This window comes from Schistocerca nitens, chromosome 9, assembly GCF_023898315.1.
Source record: "Schistocerca nitens isolate TAMUIC-IGC-003100 chromosome 9, iqSchNite1.1, whole genome shotgun sequence".
NCBI classification, from domain to species: Eukaryota; Metazoa; Arthropoda; class Insecta; order Orthoptera; family Acrididae; genus Schistocerca; species Schistocerca nitens.
In genome coordinates, this window is record NC_064622.1 from 507,407,068 (window position 1) to 507,420,057 (window position 12,990).

The 12,990-nt window shown below is 46.8% G+C and overlaps 1 long non-coding RNA gene across 1 annotated transcript in view; it reads right to left on the reverse strand.

The window, feature by feature from the left end:
• Window positions 1-12,990, reverse strand: part of LOC126203868 (uncharacterized) — a 564,020-nt gene that overhangs the window by 386,921 nt on the left and 164,109 nt on the right. The window lies entirely within an intron of this gene.

The following is a 12,990-nucleotide window of genomic DNA, read 5'->3' on the forward strand; positions in this document are numbered from 1 at the left end:
TGCAAATTGTCCTTTGCGATTACTTACCCCCTATATTGTTCTGACGGAGACCTCACAAGTGAGAAATATTCAGTGGTAAAACAAGAAGCGGATCACGGTTGCGTGTACCTTGCTATTGTAAAGGGCTCCATCGCGTTATCAATTTACTGTCAAATTCGCCGCTGTGGCGCTGATTTAATGCTACACTACGACACGGTAATCTTGTTGAGCCTGTTATGGACGTCATTAAAAAACTGGAGCGTATATGAGACAATTCATATCGCACGATGTCCCAACACGACGCCAGCATGTCTCGATTTCAACCCAATTAGCTGCACCATCCACGTGGATGCTGCCATATTAGATAAGGTGGAACGCAAAGCAGTTATGATTCCACTGAAGACAGAAGGGGTGACGAAAAAAACGGAAACACTAAAAACACAACACATTACGATGCCTAGTGGCGTGCAGAAAAACCGTTGGCAGTCAAAACAGCACCCAGTCGCCCGGGAATGGATACATACAGAACCTGTACGGTTGCCAAGGGAATCTTATACCATTCACCCTGCGAAATACACTTAAGTTCAGCTAACGATGATGGAGTTGGATAGCGATCAGTTACCCTTCTGTCCAAAGCAGATCACAAAATCTCAATGATATACAGACTGAATCGCCTAGAACCGCTCGGCCACCCCGGCCGCCATAGTTGAAATACCACGCACATCGGCTCCCTTGGTTGTGGGAGCACGAATCATACGGGCACGGACGATTTCCCCGTGTTCGGATGCACTCACCTCTCACAACTACACGGAGCAGTGTTCCAATCACGACCGACTCTTGCAACGTACTGAGGAGTCTGTGCACATGCCGTTCGTGCTCAAATACAACCGCGCAACCTGCACGCTTGGCTGGCGTCTGCGTTTATGTTCAAGCATGCATGGATGTACCCTGGTGTTTCCATATTTTTGTCCAGCCCCTGTAAAGCGTACGTGGAAAGCAGCAACCACTGCCAGGCCGGCACGGGAACCAGCAACCGTCCGCCGAGACTACAGAGTCTGACCGTTCTGCTGTAGTTACGGGACGTAGAGCAGATCCGGTCCTCAGCAGACACACATGAAACAGGGAGTGCTTTAACTGAAACACCAACACCAACTGAGCATTTTACATTGGGTTAGAATCTTATTCTGGTTGAACATAGTTAGTTACTTAGTTAGTTGGTTGCGTGTTCCGTTGATGAATCCCACGGTACGGTAGCCGTTATGGTGTGGAACGTGTCAAGTGCACAAGAAATGCACATATGAAACAAAATTATATATATATATATATATATATATATATATATATATATATATATATATATATATGAACACATTGACACCGGTGTGTCAGACCCACCATACTTGCTCCGGACACTGCGAGAGGGCTGTACAAGCAATGATCACACGCACGGCACAGCGGACACACCAGGAACCGCGGTGTTGGCCGTCGAATGGCGCTAGCTGCGCAGCATTTGTGCACCGCCGCCGTCAGTGTCAGCCAGTTTGCCGTGGCATACGGAGCTCCATCGCAGTCTTTAACACTGGTAGCATGCCGCGACAGCGTGGACGTGAACCGTATGTGCAGTTGACGGACTTTGAGCGAGGGCGTATAGTGGGCATGCGGGAGGCCGGGTGGACGTACCGCCGAATTGCTCAACACGTGGGGCGTGAGGTCTCCACAGTACATCGATGTTGTCGCCAGTGGTCGGCGGAAGGTGCACGTGCCCGTCGACCTGGGACCGGACCGCAGCGACGCACGGATGCACGCCAAGACCGTAGGATCCTACGCAGTGCCGTAGGGGACCGCACCGCCACTTCCCAGCAAATTAGGGACACTGTTGCTCCTGGGGTATCGGCGAGGACCATTCGCAACCGTCTCCATGAAGCTGGGCTACGGTCCCGCACACCGTTAGGCCGTCTTCCGCTCACGCCCCAACATCGTGCAGCCCGCCTCCAGTGGTGTCGCGACAGGCGTGAATGGAGGGACGAATGGAGACGTGTCGTCTTCAGCGATGAGAGTCGCTTCTGCCTTGGTGCCAATGATGGTCGTATGCGTGTTTGGCGCCGTGCAGGTGAGCGCCACAATCAGGACTGCATACGACCGAGGCACACAGGGCCAACACCCGGCATCATGGTGTGGGGAGCGATCTCCTACACTGGCCGTACACCACTGGTGATCGGCGAGGGGACACTGAATAGTGCACGGTACATCCAAACCGTCATCGAACCCATCGTTCTACCATTCCTAGACCGGCAAGGGAACTTGCTGTTCCAACAGGACAATGCACGTCCGCATGTATCCCGTGCCACCCAACGTGCTCTAGAAGGTGTAAGTCAACTACCCTGGCCAGCAAGATCTCCGGATCTGTCCCCCATTGAGCATGTTTGGGACTGGATGAAGCGTCGTCTCACGCGGTCTGCACGTCCAGCACGAACGCTGGTCCAACTGAGGCGCCAGGTGGAAATGGCATGGCAAGCCGTTCCACAGGACTACATCCAGCATCTCTACGATCGTCTCCATGGGAGAATAGCAGCCTGCATTGCTGCGAAAGGTGGATATACACTGTACTAGTGCCGACATTGTGCATGCTCTGTTGCCTGTGTCTATGTGCCTGTGGTTCTGTCAGTGTGATCATGTGATGTATCTGACCCCAGGAATGTGTCAATAAAGTTTCCCCTTCCTGGGACAATGAATTCACGGTGTTCTTATTTCAATTTCCAGGAGTATATATATATATATATATATATATATATATATATATATATATATATATATATATATGATGTGGGTACTGTAAGGCGTTCGGTACACACACCATCAGATTATTTGACTTGTTGCTCTAGCGAAGTAGGCGAGTGTCAGCAATATGTCTCGTGGTCTTATCGTGGCGTGTTTATCTTCTGCCGTTAGGTCAGACGATGGAAATGCCACTTGCACGCTTAGAGTGGGAGATTGACGGTGACCAAAATTGACAATCTGAAGTTCCTTTGGTCTTGGTACGTTAATCTTGTTCTCACGTGTCTCTCATACTTGACAAAATGTCTATACATTTGTCTTCATGGCTATGTACAGGAATATGATAATCTTATTAGGCGCAGACTGAAACTTGACTATAGACTAATGCAGACTGACTAATCGGAGGTCTGTACACTCATTATAATACCTCGAGCGTTCAGGTATCACTGCGCGAGTGTGATCCTCGAGGAGAAAAGGTTCTACGTTAGCAGCAATCTCATTGGCTGCGTTACATATTAATACGCGGATCGGCGGAAGCAGAATTTGTTCCGTCTCTACGGCAGCGCCATCTCGTAGTGCGGAGATGGACGAGCGCTGCGCCTGCGCTGTTGTGCTTAGCGGGGCGCGCTGTAGTGGGAAAGTTGTGTACACGCTGACTCCGCGGAACTATATATGAGTTAAAGATTAATATTTCTATTATTTACCCCATTCCCTTACATGGCACAAAATGCATATACTATATTTATAATTTATTTATTCCTATTCAAGAATTCGTCTATGGAGTTGTCACAGAGATGTGATTTCAATTTATTTTTGAAGCTATTACTGCTGTCTGTCAGACACCTTATTTTGGCTGCAAAGTGTCGATCACACCGGTGCGAGTATGACTGCCAGCAGCTCTTGCAAACACACATTCGAACTCAGTAGTAACATTAAATGCAGCAGCTACTGTAATGCGTTCGGTTTAATTTTTGCAGCCAAATTATGAATTATTACCAACGCACAAGTGCACGAATTGCAGTTTCGAGAAAACCAAATAAACAGAAAAGTCGACTTGTAATTTAATTTTTCCTTGATATTCGGGAGAGCGGCTGATGCGATGCACGCCGAGTTTCACACGGCCGCAAATAGCTTAAATATCTATCATTTCGTTGCGAATTGTTATTAGTATAAAGCTTTTTCGACGAAGAAGTTAATCAACACAAGATGTCACCGTTCTTCCAATCTAATGGGATACTGTACAGCTGTCTACATAAACGGATTACGCCGCGCAGAGTGAAAATCAAATTTGCCTGCGAGAGTCTGATGAAAAGCGCTCCGCCTTTTTCTGTCCTGTTTTTTTTTTTTTTATCTCATTTCCGGCAGGGAAATTGTGCAGCCGTATTTCACATTGAGTGACAGTCGATTCAAAACGGGGGGCTTCGGCTGGGCGGCCAGACGTTCTGCGAGAAGAGCAACAGCAGTGAACGTCAGCCGGTGTTACGGGCCGAGGAAACAAACGACGGCGCTACGAGTGCTTCCAAACAACTGCGGGCGGCGCGCACTGGTCGGGCACTGCGAAAACTTTAAATATCGCTCTCGCACCGGCCGCGCGGTTCGTCTGGCGTGATCAAACCTACCCTCTTCCAATGCCAAAGGGCCCTACCTTATTTAGAAGGTTCTTGCTCCACTTCCAGAACTCATTATTACCAGTTTTAAGCACTCACACCGCCCCACTGCCGTCTACATACACTTATACACTCCGCAAACACAGCACAGTACATGGCGAAGGGTACTTCGTACCAGCACCATCGTTTTTATGTCCTATTCTACTCTATGTACATATTAACCGACGAAGAAATTATTTTCCTTATTACTCTGGACGCGCGTAACCTCCCACATGTTACCAAAAAAAAAAGGTTCAAATGGCTCTGAGCACTATGGGACTTAACAGCTATGGTCATCAGTGCCCTAGAACTTAGAACTACTTAAACCTAACTAACCTAAGGACATCACACAACACCCAGTCATCACGAGGCAGAGAAAATGCCTGACCCGCCGGGAATCGAACCCGGGAACCCGGGCCCACATGTTACCCTCATGATTTGAACAGTGTGGACGGCGCCTGCGGGGTATTTTGCGAGTGTCACGAAAATAAGAGAAAGAAAACTACACTGAACGTCAAGCCACTGCATACGTACACTGTTTGAGGAGTGATATTACAAGGTGGTGTGCTACTTAAATATATAGGGGAAAGAAAAATTCGCGAACTCCGACTTCGCAGCGCAATTCCTCACATGCTAACAAAAAAAAAATCTCACAAAATTTCGTCCTGCGCATATTTTGGGCATAAGTGGACGTTAAAGACTGGCAACCTGCCAACACTGTAATCACTTATACGGTAAGTATATAACAGCAGTGCTGTGCAGTTGCAGCAGTGGATAGCGTTTTGGGTCAGCATGCAGGAGGTCGACGGTTCGAGTCTGTGTCGAGGCTTATTTGTTTTTATTTGCTAAAAGTAGTCTGTGTCGCATGGTATCGGCCGTCTTACTCATCATACAGCGATTACAGTTGGTCTTCTAGAAAACATTTGCAGTTACGTACTACGAACACAGAAATGGAAGTACAATCGTTTTCATTGTGTAAAGAAGCCTTTTGCACGTCGCGGACACGAATGGTTTAGCGCCACTACACCTGCTAAATTAGAAACCTGTTTACCCAATGGTCCCATCGAAATTATTTGCAACGCACGTTGCTAGTCCTGCTGGTGCCGTAACGAAATGTAATAGACCTGAACGTGGCAAGAATAATAGTTGGCATTAATGGATGAGACCATTGGAGGAGGGTACACACAAAATAAGTTTCGAATCCAGTAGATGCACGAGTGCGAAACGATTCGCGTGCACGAGCTGCAAAAGATTTCTTTGAAAGCAGTGTAAACGATTGTATTTCCATTTCGGTGTTCGTAGTAGGTAACTGCAGAAGTTTTGTAGAAGACGCACTGTAATCGCTGTATGACGGTTAAGACGCCAGGTACCGTAACACACATACTTTTAGCAAATAAAAATAAATAAGCCTGGACCGAGACTCGACGTCCTGCATGTTAACCCGAAACGCTGCCCGCTGCAGAACTGCAGAGCACTACTGCTGTCTTCTGGCAGAGGTGGTTACCGCACACATGATTACAGCGTTGCCAGAGTGCCAATCTTTAACGTTGACTTACTGACCAAAATACGGGCAGAACGAAATTTTGTGACAGACATTTTTGCATTGTTACTATCTGAGGAATCGCTGTGCGATTTTTCTTCGCCATCTATATACAGGGTGACTCAAAAAAATGTACTAACACTTTCAATGAATATAAAAACTTTACTTATGAACAGAGCTTAAGGGCTTGAATTACAGAAGGAAAATGTACTTAAAGAATCGTGTTTGTAAATTTTCAGACTGATAACCATCATTGTCCAGACAAAGCTGATAACGCGACGCACCAATGGATTCGCAAACGTCACGACACAGCTATTTTGAAATTTCGCGACATTGTCGTTTCAGTTCCAATTTAAGTGCAGTTGTTCTAGGTTTTATGCGATAAACTCTTGTGTTGGACGTATCCCCATAGAAAGACGTCCATTGACGCGAGGTCTAGGGGACGCACAGGGTGTTCGATACTCTCTCTTCGTTCAATCCATGTGTTTGGAAAAGCTGCATCGAAGTGAGGGAGATGTTCCATCTTGCTGAAAGTAAACCTCGTCATCGCCAAACATCTCCTCAATGTGTGGACCGATGCGATCCTGCAGCAAGGTTGGCTAACTGGGACCAGACACAGTTCTGGAAAAACAAAAAGAAAAACGGGTCCCATGATGCCCAGTGCTGATATCCTACGCCAAACTGTTACCTCTGGTAATCTTAAATGTTGTTCAACAAAACATGGGAATTAACAATACCCCAGTGGGTACAATTTTGGCGATTAATTGCGCTACTTATTTTGAAGGTGGCCTCATCGCTTCAGGCAATTCTGTGTGGGCACCCTGCATCTTCTGCACGTTTTGGTTGGTTGGTTGTTTTGGGGGAAGAGACCAAACTACGAGGTCATCGGTCTCATCGGATTGGGGAAGGACACGGAAGGAATTCGGCCGTGCTCTTTCAAAGGAACCATCCCGGCATTTGCCTGGAGCGATTTAGGGAAATCACGGAAAACCTAAATCAAGATGGCCGGACGCGGGATTGAACCGTCATCCTCCCGAATGCGAGTCCAGTGTGCTAACCACTGCGCCACCTCGCTCGGTTTCTGCACGTTTTGGCAGCTACGATTCACAGAACTGAACTATCCGGGCTGGACGTTCTTCATTGAGAGTATGGCTTAGTGTTGGTACGTAGCATTTCCAGCGCAGACGCTTCAAGGTGCGATGAACGCTATCTTCGGAAATGTGTGTCTGCCGAGGCGTTTGTCATCGAGATTACTGTGGCGATCGAATGAGGGTTTCCCGCACCTGCACCCCTCTTTTAGGGCCGGTGGATGTCCGGGGTCGTTCAGAGTGGTTCTCGTCGATATTGTGAACGGTTTCACCTACTTCAAATCTCAAATTTATCTCTGGTGCGAACAATGGTACGGTCCGTTAGTGGCGGTTTATCGAACTCCAGTCTGAACCGTCATTGAACTTCCGTGGCGGTTCTAGGCGCTTCAAACTGGAACCGCGCGACCGCTACGGTCGCAGGTTCGAATCCTGCCTCGGGCATGGATATATGTGATGTCCTTAGGGTTACTTAGGTTTAAGTAGTTCTAAGTCTAGGGGACTGATGGGCTGAAATGGTAAGTCTCGTAGTGCTCAGAGCCATTTGAACTTCCGTGGCGTTTTAGGTTTACCATTAACATTTACGGACAAACTTTCTCCTAGGTAAGTTGTTCTCCTGCCATTCTGTCACATTAGTTACACTCAACAACAAAAAAGTCAAGACGTTATGCGCAGTCAAAGTATGATTACATTTTTTGGGAAGCACACGCAAGTCAGGTGGTGTGAAGTGAAACTCATTATTATCCTCAATAATTGGGCAGAACTGTACTTATTTAAATTAATCATACGTTTGCGGAGCGCCAGCGACTGAAAATAAAGTTACGCTGACAAAACTGACGGTGACAGTCGCCCACAACTCTTGCAGCCACGAGGATCCGCGTGTGAAGTTTACAGACGCGAACTCCAGATGTAGCGACTGTTGTGAGGTCTGCTGATGTAAAACGTCATCAGTTTCTGTAGTTGAAACAAAGGCGGCTCCCAAGTTGGCCTACTAGTTTGTTTGCAGTCAGCGTTTAAAGAAAAAGTGTTGACAAAAAATGAAACTGTCTAGTGAAGGTTTACGTAAGAACATAAGTCAGCGACAACGCTACGAATAGGTTCGTTCAACTCTTAGTAATTAGTACGCTTGAGGAAAGCCCTTTCTGAATTATTTTGCAGACTGTTGTCGCAGTTGTGCTTCCGCCTGCGATTCATTTCCTGACGGTCGACCAAAGTAGGCTCTTCTGCCAGAAAATATACAGTGTGTAAGGTCGACGCGTCACCTTCTGTGAAATAGGGGCATCCTTACACGTAACGCAGACTGCGGTAGGCCTGGATCAGATTCTCCTAGAAAATTTACCTTTCAAAAACATGACCTGATCTATACGTTTTCTGCAGAATTAAAAAGAAAAGACTTTTCTCAATTTGTGTAAGGAAATGCGCAAAAACAAAATCAACCGAGGAAATACAAAATCTGTATACAACCTCTTCACGGGAGCCGAAATTTTTATATACTCTCACGAGCGAGAAACAGCAAGCAACTGTTTGGGTACTACTTTGTCGAAAACTGCCACTTTGTATATCTGGTATCGGGCTGCGCCGAAGTCGAATTATCGCCGGACCAGATGGACCTCGATGGTCAACAGAGTGTAATGCATACATACATTCCCTTCACGTGTTTAAGCCAAGTATTACGCACATTTATGCGGTCGGGAATGCCCAGTAGCAGGCAGGCTACATGTACATTTAACAATTAAGCGTCAGCAATGTGCATCAGTGATGAAATCATAGGAGGCAATGTTGTGCAACCTTAGTAGGGATAAGATCCGACTATTCAGGAGTAGGATCTTACAATCTGAGACAGTGTTCTGAGACAAACTTCCGCCACAATGTCCGCAAACGTGAAGTCAAATCCGCCTACCTACAGCGATCTGAACGCCCATTGGCTGAAGGTTTGGATACATATATGTGTAGGAAACGAGAGAAGTGTCCTTATTGGCTGAGGGAGAAAGGGGGGGTCTCTCTTGTCCTTCGGGAAGACACGGTGAGTTAGTCGCGAGGAGCCACTCAAAACGCACGGTCGAGTGACCGGCGCGGCTCTAAAAGAATGGTCGCGAGTGCAAATGTCCGATGTTAAACAAGATATAAAGTGAAGTTATCAGTTATAAGAGCGCCACGTGTCGTGGGCAGTGTCTATCATTATGTAAAGTCAGAAAACGTTGTTAATGTGTGTAAAGGGTCGAATATAACGGTGTAAATGGCTCGGAGCACTATGGGACTTAACATCTGAGGTCATCAGTCCCCTAGAACTTAGAACTACTTAAACCTAACTAACCTAAGGACATCACACACATCCATGCCCGAGGCAGGATTCGAACCTGCGACCGTAGCGGTCGCGCAGTTCCAGACTAAAGCGCCTAGAACCGCACGGCCACACCGGCCGGCTATAACGGTGTAGTCCAGAGCCGCCATGTTGCAAATGCTGATTCTGTGACGTGTGTGACAAAGCAATTTCAGTATTAAAACAAGTATACTACAATCGTTGTTGAAAATTAACAAATGGCATCCCTAAACACTCCAATTCAGCAGGATGACCACCTACATGGAACCTGGCGACTGAGCGCTACTACTGTGCGACGAGGGACTTACCGAAGCAGCAAGACACTAGGTTAGTGATGCTTCCTTCTCGCTACAATGCCACTGAGGATGTTGTAAGAGGGCAGTGTCGCCGCAGCACTGCATAAATACCGCCGCACCTCGCCCGACAATGCAGGGTAAAATGCTGCCTCACCCCAACCGACCGACACAGAAGAAGCGAAGAACCCTCTGTCAGTCACGTACTTCATCCCACAGCGTTCGCTTTGTCTCTCCTCCGCACTACTGACTACTCGCCGACAACTTTGCTTTGCTTTTGGTTTTTCTCTCTGATCTCATTTTGGATTGTGGTTCCTCCGTCGCACTTCGTTGTACCATAGATTGCCCTGCCCTTGTGTCGGGTCCGCCGTTCGTCTGACCTGGGTTCGAGTCCCGACCGCAGGCGCTCGTCCCGCCTTGCGTAGTCATCGTTTCTCTTCCGTTTTTGTGACGTGTGCATCAACATTGCAATATAACGGGTGTAACGGCCTAAGTAACCTAAAACTAGAATGTTCTATCTTCGATTTTTTTACATTATTTTAATTTGTTATGAGGTACACTTACAGTTAAACACGTCATTTTTTGCCCTGGAGCGCCACAACCCGAAGAAACTTTCGCCGCAAGATGAAAGAAACAGTCGACGCTTAACGTAAACAACAGTAAATGTAATACAAACATGAACAACCATCCGAAAATGAATCTGTCGGTTCCAAACTGGTAACGTCGCTATTTCTTTAAATAAACAGCATTATTAAGCCGCGCGGGATTAGCGGAGCGGTCTAAAGCGCTGCAGTCATGGACTGTGCGGCTGGTCCCGGCGGAGGTTCGAGTCCTCCCTCGGGCATGGGTGTGTGTGTTTGTCCTTCGGATAATTTAGGTTAAGTAGTGTGTAAGCTTAGGGACTGATGCCTTAGCAATTAAGTCCCATAAGATTTCACACACATTTTTGAGCATTATTAACGGTGGCTAGTTGCTTCTTTCCAAGATTTGACTGGTACCTATTACAGTGTTCCAGGATGTATTAAAACCAATGAAAGTGGTTCATTTGTGATGCGCTGTAAAGAAAATGATGGCTTGTTGCTTTCGTTAGATTGGACATGTCGCGCTGATTGCTTTCAGAGGACCGGTTACCGAGGAGCGGTACACAATACGTTTGCCAGAAGCCATCGATGAAATCAGCAAAAATTACCGAAAACGTCGCATCGTACATCATCGTAACAATATCAGCTGACCAACGGCATGTCGCAAAATTCATAATGTGACGTAGGAAAACATGAAATTCACTTGGTTCATCGCCTAAAGTCTACTTTATGGTCCATTATGTCAAACAAAAACTGCGAAGACACAGATTTACATCGCCTCAAGAAACTGTCAAATTCTTACAATACCGTGTTTTGGAGCTACCAGCACCAGAGTGGAAACAATGTTTCCAGCACTGGTTCGGAGGCATGCAGTATTGTATAACTTTTAAATGCAAATATCTTGAGAAACAATCAAATGATTTGTATCAAAAAAGATTTGTCTTTCATTGTTTTTACAAAACACTTGAAAGTCATTCCTCGTGGCTATTACCGGTCGCTGCGCTTTTGTCATTCGCGGTTGGCCCAACAGAGGTTTATGATCCGCCTGGGAACTAGATTTTCTTTGGTCATTCCGACACGCGGCTATCTTGCTCGCTGGCACAGTTTTTCTTCGGCCTACACGATACGCGGCTGAGATGCTGGGAACTGCGTACTGCCGCTGTGTGGGGACCGCGTGATAAGCGGCGGGCCGCGGCGTCTTCCGCGTTGCAGAGGAGCCTCGAGAGTGGACCGTGCCCGCCGGCGGTGTTACGTCACAGCGGCCCGAGCGCGCTTTGGTGACGTCAGCTTTGCAGTAAAATGTAAATGTCGTGTGACTGGGGCCTCCCGTCGGGTAGACCGTTCGCCGGGTGCAAGTCTTTCGTTGTGACGCCACTTCGGCAACTTGCGTGTCGATGGGGATGAAATGATGATGATTACGACAACACAACACCCAGTCCCTGAACGGAGAAAAATCTCCGACCCCGCCTGGAATTGAACCCGGGCCCTTAGGATTGACATTCTGTCGCGCTGACCACTTTTTTTTCTTTTTTGTTTTTTTTTCTTTTTTTAACCACTTTTTTGTTTTTCTTTTTTTCATGTTGTTTGAAAACCCTTTAATAAAATGGAAACTACAAAAAAAAGTGCCACCGCCACTTTTCATCCTATAACAAAAAAATCTGGTCCACTTCAGGCGTTGGCTCCTGACTAAACCTACCCCAGAGAGCTGCCTATATACCAGGGGAAATATGGGAAATCAAGGTTAGGGCTATCCATACAAACAAAACAAAATCTTCCTTTTTCTGAATTTTATTTTTATTGTTTTTATTTTATTTTTTTGTTTAGTTTTGTTGTGTAATTGATCAGAGGCCTTCTGCGCCCCGCTGGTAATATGTTGAGTCACGTCTTCTCGAAATTGATGTGTTCCGTTCAATTGGTCAGAAATGAGCATTGGTTCAAACAGGAAACCTTCTTCTCTCTTGGCTTAACACATTCCAGCTGCGAGGCGGCTCGTGGAAAGCACTCGTCCAAAAATCGAGTACTGAGTTTACAGTTTGTCCAAATAGGTAGTGAATGGCATGTCCGCGAATCCAATTCACAGCATTGGTATTTGTCCGAGGAAAATAGTCAGGTTCCGGAAATAATAATGAAAGGGGAGTAATCCGATCCGGAATGTCCCGCGTTAGAAAAGCCACAATACGTCGAACCAAGTGCCAAACCTCCGCCCCCGGTCCGCAAACTAACCGATGTTCATCATTGTCTGGCACTCCACACGTGGAACATAGAGGTGATTGGGCGAGGTGGATACGATGAAGGCGAAATTGGTTGATTTGTTTACCTTTGACAGTTAGGTACCAGACAGATTGAACATTCGTGTCAAGGTAACAGGCGAATACCCCGCGGCGTACATGACACCAGTCAACCTGGGGGAACTTTTGTTCAATCGGGTTAGGTGGACGACCTAATTGGAGGACATTGTATATTGCTTTTGTTTTGAGTAAAAGCTGTCTTGGTAAGGTGAGGCGTAGATAACTGAGTTCCAGAAAGAAGTATCGTATATAATGGAACTGGGCCGGAACATCCGAGATCATCACTGGGGCTGACAGTGAGACCGGCGAATATGCCGACAGGAGGAGACCAGTGAGGCTCGATGGGCAACGTGTCCATACCGTCATCTGGGAGCTGATAAATAGGGCGCGAGCTCTATCCGGCACGTGAAACAGACCTATCCCACCTCGTTCACGGGGAAGAGTAAGGGTTGCATAGTTAACTTTGAACAACAGCCCAGAGCT